The following is a 22,781-nucleotide window of genomic DNA, read 5'->3' as shown; positions in this document are numbered from 1 at the left end:
TACCTGACTTATAGTGGACAAAGGCTGCAGCCTTACATTCTTCAAAGAAACCTATGTTAATTAACCCAACACTGCAATGACCTCTTCTACTACTGCTATTAATTATGTTATGATTGAACAATTGAAAAAAGAAGAGCTTTAATACACAATTCATACCACATAAAAATCAATTCAAAATTTATCATAGACCTAAATATAAAGCACCAAACTATACCGGTCTAGATAAAAACATAGGAGAAAATCTTTGTGACCTGGGATAGGCAAAACAATAGACCCATAGAAGAAAAAAAAAAAAAAAGAATTGAACATCGTCAAGTTGAAGAACCTCTGCTTTTCTTTTCTTTTTTTAAAGATTGTATTTATTTATTCATGACAGACACAGAAAGAGAGAGAGAGAGAGAGAGAGAGAGAGAGATGCAGAGACACAGGCAGAGGGAGAAGCAGGCTCCATGCAGGGAGCCCGACGTGGAACTCGATCCCAGGTCTCCAGGATCACACCCCGAGCCACTGGTGCTGCCTGAACCCCTGCTTTTCATAGGTCACTATGAAGAGAATGAAAAGACAAACCCCATCGGAGGAGGAAAGATGCATAATTCAGATACTTATAAAGGACTTGTACCTAGAATATATAAGGAACTCAAAATTCAGTAAGAAGAAAATAAGCAATAAAACAATAGGCAAAAGATTTGAATGAGCACTTTACCAAAGAAGATGTATAGATGGTAACTGAATACATAAAAATATACTTAACATCTTAGCCCTTAGGGACATGCAATTAAACCCACAAAGAGATACTGCTAGATACCACTTATGGTAAAACCCCTGACCACACCAAGTGTTGGCAGTGATGGAGAACATCCGGAACTCTCATACACTGCTAGTGAGAATGTAAAATGATACAACTGCTTTGGAAAACAATTAGGCAGTTTCTTAAAAAATTAAATATACACATACCATATGTCCCAGTCATTACTGTTTTACCCAAGAGAAATGAAATCATATGTCCATATAAAGACGTGTGTTTAGTGTTCAGAACAGCTTTATTTGCAATTGCCAGGAATTGAAATGTCCCTCAGTAAATGAACAGATAAACAATTTGTATTATATTGATACAATGGAAAATACTCAACCCCAATGAAAGGATACATTATTGAAACAGACAACAGCAAGAATTAATCTTAGAATAAGTATATTGAGTTTTAAATGCCAGAAACAAGAATACATGCTGTTTGAATCTATTTATATGCAATTGTTTATATTTATATACAATTGTCTCAAATGGAAACTAACATACAGCAATAGAAAGAAGATCAGTGGGATCCTGGAATGGAGGGGTGGGCGAGGGATTAAAGAGGGTTTGAGGAAACTTTCTGGGGTAAAGGATCTGTTCACTATCTTGATCCTGGTAGTAGCTTCACAGATGCATTCATATGGCAAAATTGATCAAATTGTACAATCTAAACATATGTAGTTTATTGTGTGTCAATGAAAGCCATTACAAATACTATTACAATGAAATTTCTCCTGATTTAAGGAGAGGCCAGTGCAGCCTCTCTCCCCCAAGTATGACATCTCTCAAAACGTAGGTTATACATAGCCACCTATTTTATCTGCTTGCAAGGTCATATTTAATATATTCCCTCCTGATTTCTTATAAAAGCAATGTCATTAGAGACTCTTTAGCCCTGAATTTGCACACATTTGTATTTGTGCATTTGCCATTGCGTTGGGATTAATGCTCTAAAGGTCTCATCTTCGTAGTCATTAATCCCAGGTCCAGATGGCACTGTGTCTAGAGAGAGATTAAACTTCATCTTCATCTATCTTTAGAAAACTGGACAAATGCCTCTGCTCAGAGGTGTTCTCTGCCTCCCTGGAAAGAAGCAGGCTCATCAAGAATTCACTATTAAAAGGAATCTACATTTTAAAAATAAAGCAAACAATTTGTGGCAGATTTTTTACATTTGTCATGCCATTCACATGTGTCCCAGAATAGCCATCGTGGAAAGTCTCATGCATTGGCTACTGATGCCCTCCCCTTCCAGTGCCCTTGTTTTTCTGTCTATGGCCTTCTTCTAGATGCTAGGGAGCCCTCTCAGCCAGTGACCAGGCACAGGCCAGAACTGAACAGGATTTAATGCTCCGTGGGCAAGCCTCAATTAATGGAATAGAAGCACATGCTACCTTCATTCCATAGTCCTTGAAGAGGAATTTAAAGCACATTCTAGGCAATGCCCCAGAGCTAACGTAGGCATGAGTCCCATTGCACAGTAGTGAGCAAATAACTTATGCATTCGGATTGCCTTTGATAAGTTCTCTTTTCTCTTTTCCCAATTACTCATTTTTGCTTCCAGGAATTATCTACCAAATATAATTAACTCCATCTTAGACCTTGTCTCAAGTTCTGATTATCATCATTACCACATCAGAATCTTCATGTTCAGTGAAGAAGTTCAACATCTAGCTCATGGGTAAGTCTACAAAAGAAGTTGAGCAAAAATTTTTGATAGTAAAGTAGAGTGTTCTTATAAACTTCAAAAAGTTTTTGACATCTTTTCCTTTAATTCCTCAATCCTTTATAAGTAAAATTTTGACATTCTAATCACAGGTTAAAAATAACAGTACTTGAGCAAGGAGAGTGAGAAAATGATATTTCTATTTAACATCAGGATCAGTTCTAGAAGAGAAATTCCAACCAAACAGAGCCTTTGGGCTCATTATCATTGGACAATCAATGGCATAAATACACATGGCAACATTATCCACTTAGAAAACACATTGCAGGGGTAGCCCCGGTGGCTCAGTGGTCTCACCACCTTTGGCCCTGGGTGGGATCCTGGAGACCTGGTATCTAGTTCCACGTCGGGCTCCCTGCATGGAGCCTGCTTCTCCCTCTGCCTGTGTCTCTGCCTCTCTTTCTCTATGTCTCTCATGAATAAATAAATAAAATCTTAAATAAAATAATAATATAAAACAACACAATATAAAACAAAGGTATTTTGACACTAATGCTTAGCAGTGTCGTGGAGAAAATGGGAAAACTTTCTGTTTGGTCAATGCCTTCAAAATCAAAGACAATCTGCAGATTTCTGAATTCTCCTACCATAATCATGAATAAATAAATAAAAATCTTAAAAAAAAAAGGAAAACACATTGCAGTGCCTCAAAATGGCATACTGACATTAGAATCTTCAGTACATACTACCCTGTCTGTTTCTGCCTCATGCATGGACTATCTATTTTGCTCAGAACATTCATGCTGTCATCGATACAACTCAAAAACTAAAATTTTGATGGCAAGTGTTAGTCTAATCTATTATTCAAGATAGAAAACACTGCTGTCATAATACATTTATGATGATCATTAATTATCCTTGACAGAAATGGGCCCATAGAAGAACATTAAACAACATCTACTTCTCTTGATGCCTAAATGAACCTTTTTACTTGACTGATTAAAAAATTGTTATCCCCAAAATGATGAGAGTCATCTTTGTCAGCTAACCATACATAATTGATAATTTAGATACAAAGTAAACTTTACCCAGCATACAGTAGATCATTATGGTATATGACATCTAACTTATGTAAAATCCCAAGATTTTGCTTATTTAAAAAATATCTTAAGGGAATGACATAAACATAGGTGAAATAAGAGTTTGGGTAGGATAGATGAATGAAGTGAAAGGTGTTTATATCCCTGGAGTTCTGGTGTACTCTAGTATTCCTCTGTTGTCCAATGTGATTCTTCTGAGTCCTGGAATATTCTAGTATTCTTCTGTTTTCTGATATGGGAAAATTTGTGACTTGCTTGCTAAGAAGTGAAACTCTGTATTCAGTCAAGCTTCAAGGCTAGGTATTCCAGGAATATCTGCCCACAGTTCTGAGAGTATGATACTGAGACATTAGTCATGCCATTCGCATGTGTCCTAAAAGAAAGCAAAGCACAGTGGTTAAGAGGCAGAGTTTTGGAGTAATGCATGGATTCAAATCCAGGCCTTTCTGCTTATTGGCTATAGAATCTTAGGCAAATTAGTTAACTGCCTGAGCCTCAATGTTTTTAGATCTAAAATAGGATTTATCATGCCTCTCTGACAGGGATGTTGGGAAATATTAAGTGAATTAAAGTCAACAACATTCTTAAAATAACTGGCAAATGGTGAAATTAAAAAATTCAGCCACTGATGTGTAAGAGTAGCCATTTGTAGACTGCCTGTTAGAGGTGAATTGTGTTCTACCCCTCTCCCAGTCTCTCAAATTCACATACTAAAGCCCTAAAAAAATAAATAAATAAATAAATAAATAAATAAATAAATAAATAATAAAATAAAAAATAAAAATAAAAAACATATACTAAAGCCCTAACCCCCAGTACCTCAGAGCATGAATGCATTTGGAGACATAGTCTGTAAAGAGGTGATTACATTAAAATGAGATCATTAGAGTGAGCTATAGTCCAATATGACTGATGTTTTCATAAGAGATTAGGACATGAACATAGAAGGAAGTCCATGTGGTGGACCAGGGAGAAGACAGTCATCTACAAACCAAGGAGAGAGAGGCCTCAGATGAAATCAGTTCTACCAAACCTTGATCTTGGACTTCCAGCCTCCAAACCTGTGAGAAAATACATTTCTGTTGCTAAGCTCCCCAGTTGGAGTTATTTTCTTATAGTGACCCAAGCAAACTAAAACACTGCCCAATGACTACAAGCAAGTATAAAATGAGACAAATAAATGAAATTATTACATTGGACAACAGGAAGGAAAAGAAAGTGATCCTTGAGAGAACAAGAAGAGTTGAGAGCTCTTTTATCACTCTGGTTTTCTGTCCAGAGGCATTTTTGAGCAGACAGTAGAGGAAAGGGAACCATAAGTAGAGCCCAGTGGTCTCTCTAAGTTCAGGAGATATTTAGCAATTAGATAGTTAGCAATCGAACTGGAGATGAATAGAATTTGCCTAAGCAAGAGTAGCAGAGATCTGCTAGAAAAAAAGCTCCCCAAATCTGCAGTAGGCTCCCCTCAAGTCTTTGGCTAAAGAAAAAGTGGTGGAAACGTAGGGGAAAATCTCATGTGCCAGAGCAACTACTAGAAAAAGAACAAATTTCAGGCAAAGAACAGTTACCAGGCAACTGTAAACAGTGATTTCTGGGGCTGCCCAGCCAAGAAAATGAGATCTTGTTGGGTCCTCAGGGCATTTAGTAGAGATATCAATAGGATCACATGTTACTGATAGGGTAAAATAGCCCTAGAGAGAGGTTTTCCTAAGAAATCTTCAAAACAAGCATCCAAGAATCAGACTGCTCTCTAAGTAACCTTACTTCCTAAGTGGCAGGGGTAGTGGTGGTGGGGATGTCAACACTCTCAGAAAGAAACTGGGGGAAAAAAATGGACAAGTAGAAAAAAAATAGATGATAGGTATAAACCCAAACTCTCTACTCTTTATCTACTTTATATCTATGTACCTATATATGGATCCGTGTGAATCCTCTAAACAGCCCAAATAAAAACAGAGGTGAACATATTGAGTTCAAAAGAAAAACCCAACTATATAGGTCTATATGAACTACATTTCAAATATAATCACACAGGCAAAAACTGAGAGTAGAAAAGATATACTTTACAAACCAAAGTATAAGAAACCTGGAATGGCTAAGGTAATTTCACAGAAGGTAGACTCTTAAGTAAGGATTATTATCAGAGATGAAGAGGTACATTTTATACTAATATCTAGGTTAGTATTGGGCCATGGTTAATTTTTTTTTTTTTTGCTAGATATATATATCACTGGTGTAAGTTGTTAACATTAAAGGAAAGTAGAGAATAAAGAGTAATACTTGATATAATCTTTGCAACTCTTCTGTGAATCTAAAACTATTGCAGAAAAAATGTAAAGGTATCCAGCTTGAAAAGGAAGATTAAAAAAACCATCTTTATTCACAGATGACATGATTGATTCTGAAGAAAACCTTAAAGGATTCACAAAAAAAAAAGTTATGAGAAGCAGTATGTGGACTTGTAGGAAGTTTGTAGGCACAAAGGACATCTGGGTGACTCAGTGGTTAAGTGTCTGCCTTCGGCTCAGGTCGTGATCCCAGGGTCCTGGGATGGAGTCCCATAACAGGCTCCCTGCAGGGAGTTCCTCTGCCTATGTCCCTGCCTCTCTCTGTGTGCCTCATGAATAAGTAAATAAAATCTTAAGAAAAAAGTTTGTAGGATCAAGAATGGTACACTAAAATTATTTAATGTAAACTAGCAATGAGCGAGCTGGAGCTGAAATTTTAAAAGACCAGTTACAATACCAGCACCATGTAAAATATTTAGGGATAAATTTGATACAAGATATGCAAGACCTAAACGTTGAACACTACACAACATTGCTGGAAGAAGATAGAGAAGGGCTGGAGAGGTAGTTCCTGTTTTGTGAGATAGAAAACTGGGAAGGCTAAGATGTCATTTCTCCAGAAATTTATGTAGAGATTCACTGCAATACCAACACAACTCCAGCAGACTTTCTTATAGGAATTGACAAGCTGCTTCATTCAATATTCATTTGAAAATGCAAAGGACCTAGATTAGCTAAAACAACTTTGCAAAAATAAAAGAGAAACAAGGAGCGGTTGCCCTACATGATTTCAAAATGTATAACATAGCTACAGCAATCAAGACAGTATAATATTGGCATAAATGTTGACAAACAGCTCAGTAGAACAAAATACAGAGCCCTGAAGTAGACTTACACATATATATAACCTATTGATTTTTCACAAATATGCAAAAGCAAATCAGCAGAGGAAAAAAGTATGTTCTTCAACAAATAATTCCTGAACAATTTAATACTCAAAAATGAAGAAAATTAATATCCAAAATGCAAAAAATAAGCCTTGATTCATACCTTAAACCATGCACAAAGAATAATGGAAATAAATGATAAACTAAATGTAAAACCCCAAACAGTAGAACCTAGAAAACAAAATTGGAAAAAGTCTCTGTGACTTTAAGTCAGGCAAAGATTTCTTATATTCATCCAAATCACAATCCATCATATAAATAATTTATAAAGTAGACTTCATCAAAATTAAGAATTCTCTCTCTAAATGACATTCTTAGGGAATGAAAAGATACATACCTGCAAATCACATATCTATCAAAGGACTTTTAACCAGAATATATAAAGAACTATCAAAACTGAATAATAAACAAAAAACACCCAATCAAAAAATGGGCAAAAGATTTAAAGACATACAGTTGGCCAATAAGCACCTGAAAGAGGTTCATCATCATTAGTTAGAGAAATGCAAATTAAAACTGCAATGCAATGCCACTAATACCTATTAGTATGTCTAAAATTTAAAAAGACTGGGCCATACTATGTGTTGATAAAAGCATGGAGCAACTGGAATTTTTAGATACTTCTAATGAGAAGGTAAAATGATGCAACAATCTTGGAAAACAGTTTGGTAATTTTTTTAGAGTATTAAACACACATCCATCATGTGAGGTGGCTGTTCCTCTAGGATTTTGCCCAGGAGAACTAATAGCACATTTTCACAAAGCCTTGTACACAAATGTTCATAGCAGCTTTATTTGTAATAGTAAAAACCTGAGATAAACCCCAAATCCACAACAGCTGAAAGGAAAAAGAAAATCGTGTTATATCCCTAGAATGGAACACTACTGAGCAAGAAAAAAAAAAGGAACAACCAAATACAAAACAAAACAAAAATCCAAAAAGCTGTTGCCTATGTGAAGAGGGGGAAAGAGACAGAGAGAGAGGGAGAGAGAGAGAGAGAAAAGTAACTGTGCTGAGTGAAAGAAACCAGATCATTAACACACATGGCATATGACTCTATTTATATAACATGGGAAAATGTAAACTAATCTATAATGCTAAATGTAAGTCAGTAGTTAACTATGGATAGAGGAAAGTTGGTGGGGAGAGGCAGAAGGAATATTTATAAAAGTAGACTTTAAGCATGAAAGGCATGTTCATTATATTCCTTGGGGTATTTTCCCAAGTGTATACATATGTCATAACATCAAATTGACAGTTTAAATATTTTCAGTTGATACGTATCAAATACGCCTTTAAGAAGTTGTACAAATGACACGTAAAATATTAGCGTAGCGGCAGAGAAAACTGTTAAAGTGTCTGATCAGGTGGTATTTGTTGATGTTTGTCAAATTATACATACTACCTAAAACCATGCAGGTTATATAAATGACTACGTGCCATTTGCATCATTTAAAACAAATAAGTTTGGGGGGATACTTGAGCTCAATTCTAGTATTACATTCCCTGAAGTGGGGAATGAAAGAGTATATAAATTGTGTGTCTGTGTGGGGAAGATTAGTTTTCTAGACAGATTAGTTTTCTTCATGGCTTCACCATTAACTCTGTATTCAGAGAGGAAAAATTTGTCTGGGTAAATTAACATCAGAGCCTCCAAATCCTCTGATCTGACTATGCTCTTGAGTTTTCGAAGTATTGCACTTGGGTCTGATGATTATGATCATCATTCCCATCCAAATGAAAGGCATTGAGTGCCTGTTTGTGAGGAATAGCTACTGAACAGAACAAAACCACAGCACTGGAGATGTGGCAGTGACTTATCTTTTCCCTAACACCATTAGGTTAGGGTAGGACATCAGTTTTGAGCCAGCTTCACTGGCTTTTGACAGAATGCTATGTTTATGTGTACTTGGTTAGAGAGCCTGTCTTCATTTTATTTTTCTTTTCTGTTCAGGCTTTTAGCTTGATGTGTAAATAGTGTTTCCAATCAGCTTTGTGTTTTCCATGAATATTGAAGCCAGTAGCTGATAAACCTGAGGCAAGCCCAAGTATTTTTAGGAAATATACAGGCTATATATAGAGTCCTTAGAGCACTGGGACAAAGTATCTTTGGTGCCTAACTCATTTCCTGGTTCATGGTGAACATTCCATGAATGAATGAACAAATCAATGGATGGGTGAAAGAAATAAAAAAAAATGTATTCATTCTTATGAAAAGTATATTGTATATTTCCACTTGGGAGATATATATGTATATATATATATATATACACACATACATATATAATACAAGTGTATGTATGTGTAGGTGGTTTGCTATGTGTATTAGTTATCTATCGCTGCATAAAAATGTACCCCCAAACTTAGCAGCTTAAAACTACATTTATTATCTCACATAATTTCTATAGATCAGGAATTTAATAATGGCATAACTGAATTGTCTGGCTCAAGAACTCTTATCAAATACATGTTCAAGATGTCACCCAGAGCTGTCATCTTTAAAGATTGGGCTAAAGGATCCACTTCCCAAATAGCTCACTCACATAGATGTTAGTGATTCCTGGTATTAGTAGGAGACCTCAGTTCTTTAGTACGTTCCATTCAGCTTCATGAATTTCTTATGACATGGTATCTGGTATCCCCAGAGCAAGCAACTGGTCTTAGAAAACAACAAGCCACAGTGATTTTTATGACACAGTCTCATAAGTGACACTGCATCAGTTCTGAAATGTCTTATTTGCTGCACAAGCCAGCTCTATTTGGTGTTGGACAGACTATATAGAGGCACAAAATAGCTAAGGGGGGAATCCTTGGAGACCACCCTTGACTCAGATGACTGCATTACTCTGGGTTATTCAAAGTATTTACCTAGCTATTGTAGCATTAACATATAAGTACTCTTTGAACTTTGTGAAAAGATATCATGGCTCATTATCACCATTAATTATAGGTTCTTTCAGTAGGTGGCTAACACCAGGAACCAATACAGTATTATTTGAAGGATAACAGCCTAAACTGGGTGATGTGTCCAACAATTAAGTAATCCCTGTGGCCTGGGGGATGACCTGAGTTACCTGAACAGTCACTGTGACAAAGAAAATGGGGTTAGCTGATTGGGTTAGTTTCACCACGGTCCATGTCTGATTGAGGGTGGGATCACTTTAGCCACAAGACAGACACCTAAATGTCAACTAGTGCCCTGTTAGAAAGTGGGAGTTGAGGGATAGATGTTAATCAGGTAACAAATGAATGTCCACCATCCTCTATCTTGGAGTCCTAGTTGATGATGTTGGCTTTGGAATGGAAAGAAAAAATCAGGATCTCTTTTGAGAAGGGCCTGTGTACTTTCTTTCCAAACTTCCATCATTTTAAAGTTAGTCAGGTCCAATCATTCTTACTCAGTGTTTCTTCATTCCAAACTTTAAATTCCTCGAAAGCAAGTCTGGTTGACACATCTTGCATCAGATGTCCAATCACCATGGCCAAAAGGGCAAGATTATGTAGTAAATACATTGCTACTGCAACTTCACCCCTACACACTGAGGCCATTCTTAGGAAAGACAGTTGCTTGGCTGTTGGAGAGGCAACTCTAGTACACTTAGGGCTATTATGCCCTGATTGGATTCATCTTTAGCCTCAGGGCTGTATTAACACCAGTTAATACAGTTAACACCAAGGAAGCCTGATCTCCAGTTATCATGACTCCCCAATCACCACATATGACTCAAAGTGAAAATAATTTTAACCATAACATCAATGAAAAGAAGTCAATAAAATAGTGCTATTTCCCATGATCATAGATGCAATACTCTTCTTTCTTAAAATTGTTTTTTAAACAAGCATTTTTAGTACCTTAAGCCCTCAACTAGTATTCTTCAGTGATCCAACGTGGACCACTCTTATGAAGTTGACTATAGAATTCAGGATCAAAATCAAAGAACACAGCAAATAAATTGGGCAGCAGCAGTAGGTGGAGGCGGGAAATGCAAGAGCACAGTGTCATTTGCTGACATCATTGAAGGGTGCTGTCATAGACACTGACACTGCCCCTCCCAAATCTTATGAGAGCCCACTGTTCCCTCTACCCCAAGGGCTTCCTACTGCCAGCAACTCTACGTCTATGCCTGAGGCTTTCTCTAGCCAAAGAAGTCTACGCAGCCTAAGCAGTGTCTCCAGTAGTTAATTCCCCCTGAAGCAGTCCTCAGCCAATGGGGGATGTGATCAAGGATAAATACCTCTCCTGTGAAGTTGAAGCATTCAACACCGTCTAGCAAAGTATTCCAAGGAGATTGAGTCTCAGTTGGCCACAGGGGTTTCTTCCCATCTCTGACTCATTCCTCCTCCACCTTTCCAGTGCTGCTGAGCATCATCTCCCAAATAAACAAACTGCAGTCAAATCATTATCTCAGGATTTTGTGGGAAGCCAGTCAAAGACAGATCCCAGCAAGAGGATATAACCAAGGGAACGCTGAAGGCCTGACTACTTCAAAGCCCCATCGGGTTCAGTTTCCTGGATGAATTGATAAACTCAGTCCAGGATCCAACCAGACAGCCATAGAAAGACTTTCTCAGTTCACTGGCATGATCAGTGATTTAGTGTTAAGCTTCTCTTAACTATGTACACATGCCTAATGATTCAATGCCAGAAGTCCAATGAGTAACTTTATAGTAAGACAGAGTTTGCTCTAGGAATCAGTATGTTTTCCTTCTCTGTCAATAGTACCCCCATCAGGGTGCCCAAAGCTAAATAAAATGATCAGAAATGTGTCAGGTTGGCAATGATATAGCCAAAGGGAGTTGGATGTTTGTGGAGCTATTTATCCAGGCCACGGAGAGGCCTGATAAATCTCCTCTCCCCCACACTAGTGGTACCCCTGGCTGATGGCCAGAATTCCTGTCACCCCCAGGTTTAGCGACTTTCTCTGGAACAATGGTGGACTGTCAAGTTGGTGTCTTTGAACTCAGTTTTCTCTCCATGTTAGCCTTTCCAGCTGAAACATGCCTTCTCTAGATGGAACAAGCAATCTGCAACCATATCCACAGGACACCATGTCCCCTCGATTTCACTCCTAGGGGACAATCTTCTTGCCAAGTACTGAGTGGACCCCTCACTATTGCCCACAGACAAGTCTTCTAACCTTGTTTATATTTTACTCTCTTCTAAAAACAACTTACCTTAAGTAAGCTCACAATAATGCCTAAGATAACGCAAGAGAATATACATTTTTTAAAAAGGTGAAGAAAATCTAGGAAAGGCTTACAAAATGAAGCTAAGAATGATGTTAAAATCAATATAACAGGCCATTTTATTTTATTTTAAAGATTTTATTTATTTATTCATAGAGACACAGAGAGAGGTTGAGACATAGGCATAGGCAGAGGGAGCAGCAGGCTCCCTATGGGAAGCCTGATGTAGGACTCAACCCTAGGACTCTGGGATCACATCCTGAGCTGAAGGCAGACGCTCAACCACTGAGCCACGCAAGTGCCCCTAATTCTTTGTTTTCTTAAAATTTAGCCACAAGAGACTAAATCCCCAAAATAAGCCCACTAGTGGGGGTCCCAGGATCCATAGCTCTGAGACACCAATGCTTGTCTTCTACCTGGGACATGAGGTCTTTTGCTTCTCCACACAGGAGCCTCCATCAAATTAATTGGAGCACATGTTCCAAGGACTTGCAAGCTTTCGTGCCACCTGGAATCAAGAGAGCAGTAGGCGAAGCTCTTGTTCTAGCCTTCCCCACTTCCCTCCAGCCAACAAGAAACAGAGCCAGGAAACAGACTTAGAGCTCTCCTGTGTATTTTCAAAGGCCTCCACCTCTGACCAGCAGTAGCTGACGCTCCCTGTCATTTGAAAAGAGTGAAGACGAAAATCACAAATGGCTTTGCTGATACCCAAACTCATGTAGGCACCGGCCCCTCTCTCCCTCCCCGCCACCCTCTCCCCATTTATTTTCGTGGTGACAATTTCCAGAGGTTTTCTCTTTGATTTTCTTAGAATGAAATTCACTAAGGGGAGAACAAAGAGGTTTTCAAGGGAAATTGTAAGCTTGACAGACTAGGGCCATTTAAACTATTTTAATTAAGTCCTAAATGCTTTTGCGGAACATGGTACACCAACAACAATAACAAAGAAACAAGAAAAGGGCCTCTGCTTTACTGTCAGCAACACAAATAAAATGAAGTAACACCATTCTGTCCAATATAAAGCCTTCCTTTCTTTGCTTCTCAGGCTGCGCTCCTCACGGGCACGTCCAGGGTGTGTTTTGTTATATGGCATGCAGCAGAACTGTCCACGAAGCAGCCTCTTCTCATCTCTGGGGCATGAGGTCTTTGCAGGCTGAAATGCTGTCTCCAGCCCTCCTTTGCTATTAGAAGAGATAACTGTGTTTCGGGAGAGGCACAGAAATCTTCCCCTGCAGGCCAAGCCCCAAGCTTCCTGGGTCCATTTGATTTCTGCCACAGGATCAAAGTTCATTCTGCTCATGAACTGCAGTCACCCAGGGGCTATTCTTTGACATTAACCTTAACCAGTATTCTAGTAAAGTAGCAGTTATTCAAACTATGTTCAGTCTCTGAAGTAAAAAAAAAAAAAAAAAGTAAGAATTTTCTTTTTTTCTGATCGATTTATTCTAAAATGTCAGAGCCATTCTGAGGGGTTCTTATACATAGAAAGATGTTTCTTTAATAAGCTTTAGTATTCTTCCCAATTCTCATTACTCTACATCTGTGCAATCGTGGTGAGGTCGGTAACTACCACATAAGACCAGTTTGGGAATTAAAAGAGGATATAAATGCAAAGCGCTGGGCACAGTGTCTGGTATATGGTAAGTAAGCTCTCATTTCCTTGTTAATGTTTATTACTTGGTTTTTGAATGATCAGATATGGAGCACATATTCTGTGTCATGTACTGCAATAAATACTTTTTTTTTGTGCAATCGTCTATTATCCTCAGAAGAGCCCTGAAGAATGTGTTCTGTGAAACTTGCCTTTTTCTGATTGTAGAGTAATATATACTCTTTGCAGAAAACTTCAAAAATGTGGAAAAGCATACATAGGAAAATCGAAATTAGAATAAGCACTCCTAATCTTTTAATACGTTTTGTCCCAATCATTATCCTTTCATATACAATGTATGTACTTTACAAAAATGGGCTCATCGTGCAAATAAGTGTGACTTCCTATATTCTTTTAATTCTATAATGTGAACTTTTTCCCAGGACGTTTAATATTTTTGCATAACATTGGCGATTGGATATGCCATCGAAAGAATGCATAATGACTTATTTAATATTCTGCAAGGTAGCTATCGCTTCTGTCCCCGGTTTGCAGCCCAAGAAATTGAAGTTAGCAAGGTGGAGTGATGTGCAGAAGCAGGACAGTTTATGGGGAGCAGGGCCAGGATTCAAAACCCGGTGTGTCTGGCTGCAAAGCAGAGGCATGGTGCCCCTCCTGCAGGGCCTTGTTCTACCCTGGAAGTCACCTACCGACCGTCCTGGATGTGTAGGGGCTTCCGGCAACTCTGTCTGAAGGTGTTCTCTAGCCAGAGGAGGCATGTTTAGCTCTGGAGGGGAGGAAACGTTTCTCCTCTGTCCATCTCAGGGTCTTAAAATGGGGCACCTGCAACAAAAGACAGATAAACAAGAGAAAAATAAGTTGACCAACGTGTGTCACATGGGAGTACCCACAGATGAGTAACACGGAGGTGGCTCAGAACTCTGGGTCATATAGTGTCTTCAACAAAGAATAGTCAATTCATGGGAAAAAAGACAGGACACAAGAAGGTGGTTTTTGGCTTCCAAAGATGGCAAAATTGTGGGAAAGTGTATATAAGGAAGGAAATTCATGGAGTAAGCTTTGTTTATAGATTCTTCTGGTGCCATCTCCTGTAAAACACATTTTATATCTTGGCTTTAGGCAGAAAAGGGGGAAGGTACATGGAGCTTATTACTTATTTGCTGCTTATTAATTGCCTTCAGTTCAAAATAATTTTTGTTAAAGGAGGATATTTCAGGGTGATGTGTTCTTGTTTTCTTCAGCTCCCATTTGTCACAGCCTAGTAATATCAGAAGTTAAGGCCCCAGAGTAACCCTCCAGGGTGGGACGGAAGTTAGAGACTACCTGAGCTTCCTCACCCCCAGTGGATATTTGGAGGAGCGCTGCACAGGGTCCTTCGGAGGATCCCTGTGGGCCTCAACTCACGTTGCCTATAGTGGTGTCCTGCTCACGTCCACATGCTTCACTGCCGCCCTTCCTCCCTGTCTTCCTCCCTCCCTCCCTCACAGTACTTTCCAAATAAACAACATGAATGAAAACCCTTGCTTTAGTGTCTCCTTTGTGATGGGACCCAAACTAAGACAATCTCAGAAGCACCCACACTCTGTATCACTCAGAGCCCAGCCCAATGCTCCTTTATCAGCCTCAGCATCATGCTCATAGAGAACTCTCTTCACGGAACTCATACAATCTCCAATAATGGGAACTTTTATGCCTGTGATGCTTTATGGATTAGAAAGTTCCTTTATGTTCTATTCCACTTTTTTAGTTTTAGCCTTCATAGAAAACCTATTAGATGAGCAAGTCAGATCTCGTTTGGCCCATTTCATGGATGAGGTGAACTTGGCCGAGGTAGGTTACTTATAGTACTCGGAGTCCCAAAGAGAAATAATGATTATTCTGTGTGGTTCCCTGTTGAATCCCATTACATACAGCTAAATACTTCTAGATTGCTCCATATTTTACAGTCTGGAATAAAAAGGAGCTATGACTGATTGGTAATTAGAGAAAAAGTAATAATTGGTTCATTAAAAAGAAGATGCTTAAAATTGTCAGCACTATTAAGTTTCAATGTTTTTCTCACAAATTCATGGAAATAGTAACATGGTTTAAGTAACAATGAGTTTAACCTTATCTGCTGAAAAAGGATGAATAAAACACAAAAAATGAAAGGTCAGTTTTAAAAGGTAACTGTCTCTCCCCTTTTTTGTACACATTTCTTCTGTCTGACAAAATGTTCTGTTTGAGCTAATTGGTCAACACAGAATTTCATTTTATGTGGAAGATTTTGAACTGATGGCATAAAATGCAGTTGTTTTGGGCAAAGGCCTGAGATTTCAATCTCAGTAAAACCACGTAGGAGGCATTTACGCATATAAATAATGACACAAGCATCTTTCTCACACGCAGCGCTCAGCTCATGGATGATATCCTCTTGAGACTGCTCCCCAGAGTCTGCAGCTCTGAGGTCTTCTTTTTTTCCTTAGGTCCTCGATCTTAGAGGATCCATCACCCTGATCTCTCTTATTCAGAGTCTAACCTCTTATCTTCTATTACCAACTGGGAGATTTTATTTAGATATCCTAGAATGGCTTCAAATCCAAAGTCTTTTTGGTTCCTTTCCAACACCACTGTTTATAGCCCTACCTTTATTTACCCTAGAAATCTTGCATGTTCTTCATTGCTCTCCAATCCCAAAGACTAATTCTTATCATTTTCCCATTAAAAAATGGGATCCCATGGCCACAAAGTCATGTAACAACACCTGCTGGAGTGTCTCACCAGCCTATCTCTGACCTCCCAGCTCGCACTTTTTCCTGCTGGTACCACTGCTCACAACGCTTGCAACCAAATCCCTCCTGTGACTGTCTTTACTGAGTGTAATCTCTGCTGTATTCTTACGACCCTTCCTAATATCTCCCCATTTGGGTCCAAATCTATTCTTTGTTATTTTGCTATACGTACTTTCTCTTTTGGTCAGGATCTAAGTCCCTGAGATCACTGCTTTTTCAATTCACAATGTTCTCACTCTTACAGGTGCACAGAAATAGATGTTCTCTGAGGACAGGATTTAGGTCCTATTCTCTGTTCATTAAGGGGCCTGGTACAGGGGCACCTGGGTGGCTCAGTCAGTTGAGTGGCTGCCTTTGGCTCAGGCCATGATCCTGAGATCCTGGGATGAGGCCCACGTTGGGCTTCCAGGTCAGGGGAAGACTGCTTCTCCCTCTCCCTCTACCCCTAACCCCTCCAATTTATGCTCTGTCTCTCTGTTTCTCAAATAAATAAATAAATAAATAAATAAATAAATAAATAAATAGATAATAATCTTTAATAAAAGCACCTGATACAGTGTTAAGCACAGTAGAAATTCAACAGTTATTTACTGACTCATTAGGTTTAAAGGCTCATTCATCATTTTTGAGAATAAGGAGTACATATTGCAGATGCCAATTAAAAAAAAAAAAACAAAAAACAAAAAACAAAACCCCCAATGATACCAATATCCTAGGCCAGAGAATACATTTAAATGTAGTGAATAATATTCACTAACTCTGTCTTTGTGTTTGGTTCTTGTAATAATTACAGCTGACAAATGCCTCAGGTTCGTAGGCTGAGAGGAATCCTTGTAGCTCACTCCCTGGGCAGAAAACACAACATTTCCCAAGCCAAGGATGGGGCAGCCACGGGGTGTAAAGTCCAGGCTGAGTTGCACTGACATAGGATCTAGTGGGTTAGTCCCCCAATCTTCATTCCTATCCCAGTTGGCTTCATTGGATGTTGTCGATAGAAGCTTGAAGAAGGTTTCTTCCCACCATGGTGATGGGAAGGACAGTGCCTCCAACCCCCCTCTCCCTATTCAATTAATATCTTATTCTTGTTCAGTCAAGCTCTCTTCTGACTACAGAGGAAAGGGAAAATCAATGTTGTATATGGAAAGAAGAAAACAAACTAAAAAATGCATAGGGCTCCTTTTACAAGTTAAACCCCTTATATATGAGTGAAGCGTTCCTTGAATTTGACCATTTAAAAGCAAAATCTCGACACTAGGGGTGAGTTTGATCTCTAAGTCAGTGGTTCCCAACCCTGGCTATTCATCAGGATCATGGAGAGGGAGGGTTGCTTTAAAAAATACTGATGCCTGGGCCCAAACAACCACAGATAATGATTTGTAGCTAAAGAGTGGGGCCCAGCTGTGTGTGTGTGTGTGTGTGTGTGTGTGTGTGTGTGTGCTTTAAAAAAAAGCTCTCCAGAGAATTCTAATGAGCATTGAGGGTTGGAAACCATTATTTTAAACTTAACAACATGGGGTATATGTATGTTTAAGTTCCTTTCTAACTTAGGAATCTATGATTTGAGTGAATAATCAAGTACTGTGTCAAAAAAGGCACTTTTGGGTTAGAAAAACATGACTCAGTGGAGAAAGAATATTTCTGTAGCCTATATCATTAATTTTGATTCTCTGACATAGCAGACCATAATATAGTTACACACTTTAGATACTCTCCTTCTATAAGTTAAAGGAAATAGACCTGTTGGCTGACACTGACCTTACAGATTCTGAATGGCTACGATTTGCAACACCTATGCAAGATGTGCATGTCAGAATCAAGGTGTGTTTTAAGTCTCTTAAATCTAATTAGGAACAACTTCTTCAATATTTTCAAGTAGTTTCAGTTGGGGAACTTGTCAACAAGGACAAATTCAAAGTCTGTCCACTTAAGGGAAGTTGACATATTTATAATGAGGGCAGGAGAAACCTACTTTCTCAAAATAGTGAACTCCATAGTTTGCCTATATAATTCCAGGAATGTTTATCACTTTCTCCCGTGTTCCCCTTCCATTTTCCTAATCAGATACCATGTTTGAAGTATCCGTGAAATGTCAAATTACATCACTAACTAACAAAATCACACAGAAATATTTTGATCCCACAGAGGGCCTTTATGCATTTGTCACTACCTTTAGTGTCTTTTCAATTTAAAGCATTACCAAAGGAGACGTTTTCATTTTGAAATAGACGTGATCATTCTTAAAAATAGGAGAAGGTGTTTGTTTCAGAACTTAATGGACTCTATGGCCAGACTTGAAAGTAGACTGCTGATGACACTCTTGGGAGTGTCTTTTATGGACCACTCTTATCCAATCAATGAAACTTTAGTGCCTTGGTGTCGGTTGATTTAGGGTAAGATAACAGGAGGGAAAAGATGGATTTGCTACTTCAAAATAAAGCCCCGGGGATCTGAAACTCCACATAAGATATTTATTACTTTGGATTAGTTTGTCACTAAGTGTTAGACAGTTAACTTATTCATAGTCATTTACACCATAGTGTGAGCTAGTTCATTAGCCACTTGCTGCTGTGGCTGCCAGCTGATATTTTCATTTGGATCAGGGAGAAATAAGATGGATAGCGTCATTTTCAGGATATAGCAATTTGATGTGAAGACCACTGGCCCCTCGAGAAAAGGGCAGGAATTCCACGGCAGCAATTAAAGATATCTGTCTGGGCAGTGAAATAAGGAAGCCTGAGACCAAAGAAATTGTTCCCCCAGCAGCACTAGGAAATCATCTCAGATATAAATGCATGCATGCAGCCTCTAACTTTCTCAACCCCGCTTAGTCCCCAAGTGGAAAAAAAAAATGAGATCCTGGAATCCACACTTGGATTTGTGGGGTTCTCTGGGTGAATTTTGAGGTTCATTTTGCCCCCGTACTTGATTTTCTTTTTAACTAGTCCTCAACTGTATACTTGTAGTGGAATGGAGACAGCAAGATATAGAGTGATTTGTCTTCAGCCAGGGCTTACCTCAGGACCATCCTAAGCAGTCTCATGGGTTTGGAGTATGAACTCTTCTGCAGGTCTGACTGGGGGCATCCTGAAGGTCTGGGCACCTAAAAGTCAGCTGGAAGACCCTGGAAGCCTAGAAGAAGTTGATGGACAAGTCCAGAAAAGAGAAGTGAGAACGTCACCTATAAAGCTCTCTTCCGCTATGGTTCCGTCATATTCCCCTGGCCCAAGTTGAGCCCAGGGAGGGCATCCTAGATTCTTTCTTTGCATAGCCAATCAGCAAGCACAGTATATGCTCCCTGAATATTCCATCAGTGGTTTCTCTGTCCCACTTCCCACCCCCGAGCCCTACAACGTTCCTCTCTCAGACCTTCACTACCTCTCCCCTGGGCTGTGGTCATTTGCCTCTACCTGAACTCTTGGCCACCAGTCTTAGTGCCCATAAATCTACACTCTTCAACATAGCCACAGAGATGTTACAAAAGGGTAATTTTTCTTCCTTAAAACCATTAAACGATGTTCCTATCACCCCAAGAGGGTTTCCCTAATTGTGGGAACTCTGCCCCTGGCAGCTCTGAGGATGCTTTAAGAAACTCATGGTGACAGCATTACCTGACATTGGATTCCACAGCACCAAGCTCATTCCCTTCCCAGCTTCCTCTCCATCCTTCTAAGTGAAAAGTTTGCCATATGTGCTTGATGGTTTTCACACTCCTCGAAAACCTACTGATTTCCCTTTTTAGCCAAGAGACAGTAGGCTCAGAGCCTTTGCAGGCAAAAGTATCTAGCAAGCATTTATGAAAGTAATTTGTTTTTACTTTACTTGTTTTGCCATTATATTTACAGCAGAAGATATGGATTATTACTGACAACAATAATAGGTTTATTTAAGTTTAAAAAGGGTAAATTAGGGGCACCTGGGTGGCTAAGTGGTTGAGCATCTTCCTTTCGGCTCAGGGCGTGATCCTGGAGTCCGGGGATGGAGTCCTACACTGGGCTCCCCACAGGGAGCCTGCTTCTCCCTCTGCCTGTGTCTCTGCCTCTCTCTGTGTGTCTCAGAATAAATGAATAAAATATTTAAAAAATAAAAATAAAATAAAAAAATTAAAAAGGTAAATTAATTTAAGGAAAATATTAAGAGGTTAATTAAGAAATACCGCATTACTCAGATGTGGCAAAACCTGTGCAGGTGATACTGGCTGAAGTTTGGAAAACACTGATTCCCGTGGGAGTGGGAGGGAATCCCGGCTGCTTAATGTGCAGCTCGGGGCCTCCACTACCTGTTACCTTGAGTTCCCAGATGGTCCTGGCCTCACTCTCACCCTGTAGGGTGCCTGGACCGGGCCTGGGATGAGTGCTCAGGCCATGCCTCCCTACTTGGCCTTGACATCAACTCATTTTGAGTCTCAGCTCTGTTTTCTCCAAGCAGTTCTCCTGTCATGCTGTCTGCCCACTGCTGTCCACTGGGGTTACTGGCTTTTCTGGGTTCATTTGCTCTTCATTTACTGTATGGGAGACTCCCCTCTTGCTGGACCACTCCCAGGGAATGTGCGGTCCAATGGGGCTAATGGGGCTGAGTCCCCCATGGAAAGGAATGAGGTGATTGCAGTGAACTGCAGTAATTACAATGTTAGTAGTAGCTAATGTTCATTGAGTGCTTATTATGTGCCAGGCATTTTGCTTATATATGGGATCATGAGTATTCTCCACAATAATAGTACGACGAAGGAAGTACTATTAATGTCACCATTTTGCAGATGACAAAGGTGAGGCATTGAGAGATGAAATGACTTTCTCAAGACCACCAAACTGCAAACAGATAGTAACTAGCGATGCCAGGGGGCAAGAGAGAGAGGTGCTTTTGGGGTTTGTACTGTTGTTCAAGACATCTAAAGGTGGGCAGCCTGGGTGGCTCAGTGGTTAGGCGCCTGCCTTCAGCCCAGGGCATGATCCTGGAGACCCAGGATCGAGCCCCATGTCAGACTCCCTGCGTGGAGCCTGCTTCTCCCTCTGCCTGTGTCTTTGTTTCTCTGTGTGTGTCTCTCATGAATAAATAAATAAAATCTTAAAAAAAAAAAAGACACCTAAAGGTAAATGCACCTGGATGTCACCATCTCTAACATTTCCTAGGACACAGAAGGATGTGAAGGTGATCGGAGACCTTGCCTAAAACAGGAGCCAACAGTGTCCCAAAGTCTTCTCTCTTCTGGTTGTCCCCGGGAAGAAGCTCTACTGTCCTTGCAGGGGACCTAACAGAGCAGGGCACAAGTAGTGTTCAAGGGGACCCCTTTAGGGGTCCTCGTGTTTCCCTCAGATTCTTAAATAAATGTAGGCTTAAATCTTTGTGACCTTGGATTTGGCAATATATTCTTAGATATGATACTGAAAGCAGCAAAAAGAGAAACATAAATTGTGCTTCATCAAATTTAGAACTTTTGTTATGAAGAAAGTAATGAGACAACCTACCTATTTTTCATGCAGTCTAAAAGCTTGAAGCTTTAAAATAACAGTGATTTTTCACACACATTATTTCACTTCTGTTCCCATCCACCCTGTGAGGGACACTTTCTTGACCCTATTTTATAGTTAAGAAAACTGAGGAGTAGGCAAGGTAAACTCTTTGTCCAAAGTCATGGGACAGCTCAGTGCCAAGCGCTGGGGCATGAATCTGAACCGTTGATTACAAAACCAGTGCTTCATTGCTTTGTTTTGTTTTGTTTAAGTGATACCCTACCTGCTCTCATAGTGAATAGGTCAGAGTTCTATTGTTTGGGATTCACATTACCTCTCTGAAAGTGACAGGCTAGCTGCCTGGGGGTGATTTCTAGTCCAGGATGGTATAGGGAAAGAACAGATCATTAAAAACAAATCCCAGACTTGATATCTCCATGAACTCCAATTCAGAAACACATGGGCTGTCTGTGGAATGGTTGTGTCCAAACTGGCATCACCATGGGAATTGTCAGTATCGCCCAGAGGAGCCAGAGGGGATTCCTTCCTGGCCTAGCCAGGCAACCCCTCTGCTTCAGAATCCATCATTCTTGGGTCTAAGGTTCAGCTCCTCACAGGTTTCTCTTCTGCTGCTCATTTCACATCATCAAGTTCGGTCTAGACAGCTAGGTCCCTTGCAGTGTCTAGAGGTCATGCCACCTATTCAGACAGTGATGCAGATCTGAGCATCAGCCATAGGCAAAAGGCTGTTGGAACAGAATGTCACCTGTGTGTGCTACATGGTAGGACACAGAGCCTCTCCCTCATTCCCCTTTCCCACCATCTCACTCTAAAGAAGAGCTTGCATTTTTATTAGGTTGAAAGAACAAATGAACCTCCTTGAAAGTGACCCTAGGTAGCTTTGTGAAGCGCCACATTCCCATGTGTTAGCCACACTGACCTCCTCTCCATATCCCTGGGAAGTTCGTAACT

At 39.7% G+C, this 22,781-nt stretch overlaps 1 long non-coding RNA gene across 3 annotated transcripts in view; it reads right to left on the bottom strand.

Moving 5' to 3' along the window:
* Positions 1-1,019: 1,019 nt before the first annotated feature.
* LOC140594452 (uncharacterized) overlaps positions 1,020-22,781 on the bottom strand; it is a 54,896-nt gene continuing 33,134 nt past the window's right edge. The window contains exons 3-5 of one of the 3 annotated variants that reach the window (XR_011995249.1): positions 19,377-19,491; positions 14,281-14,413; positions 1,020-3,929 (exon numbers count right to left, since the gene is read on the bottom strand). This is a non-coding gene — a long non-coding RNA (uncharacterized lncRNA). Of the gene's footprint in view, positions 3,930-12,096; positions 13,161-13,733; positions 13,824-14,280; positions 14,414-19,376; positions 19,492-22,781 lie in introns of those variants that run through there. The other 2 variants (XR_011995248.1, XR_011995247.1) reach the window with 2 other exon arrangements.

This window comes from Vulpes vulpes, chromosome 11 (genome assembly GCF_048418805.1).
Source record: "Vulpes vulpes isolate BD-2025 chromosome 11, VulVul3, whole genome shotgun sequence".
In the NCBI taxonomy this organism is placed as follows: domain Eukaryota; kingdom Metazoa; phylum Chordata; class Mammalia; order Carnivora; family Canidae; genus Vulpes; species Vulpes vulpes.
This window is presented reverse-complemented; position numbering and strand designations above follow the sequence as displayed.